Here is a 269-nt window from a genome sequence, read left to right as displayed (position 1 = left end):
TTCCAACGTGTATATACACACACGGGGGCCCCCGCGCGCGCCCCCCTCCCCGTACACCGCGAGGAGAGATCGAGATGCAAAGGAGACCCGCGCCGCTTTTAAACTCGCCGCCACGAAGCGGATAAATTCGCCCGGGTCCCTCGATCTATTAATTCGAGCCGCCGTTGCATTCCTGCGGGGTCTCGACCGCTGGGGCCCCGAGACTCCGCGACCTTCCTGCTTTCTCGCGATTGCCTCCGCTGCCGGCCGCCTCGCTCCCTCGAGGAGAG

The 269-nt window shown here is 65.1% G+C and overlaps 1 pseudogene; it reads right to left on the bottom strand.

The window, feature by feature from the left end:
- Positions 1–269, bottom strand: part of LOC116185197 — a 1475-nt pseudogene that overhangs the window by 819 nt on the left and 387 nt on the right.

Source organism: Apis dorsata, unplaced genomic scaffold (genome assembly GCF_000469605.1).
Source record: "Apis dorsata unplaced genomic scaffold, Apis dorsata 1.3 scaffold_123, whole genome shotgun sequence".
NCBI lineage: Eukaryota > Metazoa > Arthropoda > Insecta > Hymenoptera > Apidae > Apis > Apis dorsata.
The sequence above is the reverse complement of the archived record's forward strand: the minus strand, read 5'-3'. Positions and strand labels throughout refer to the sequence as shown.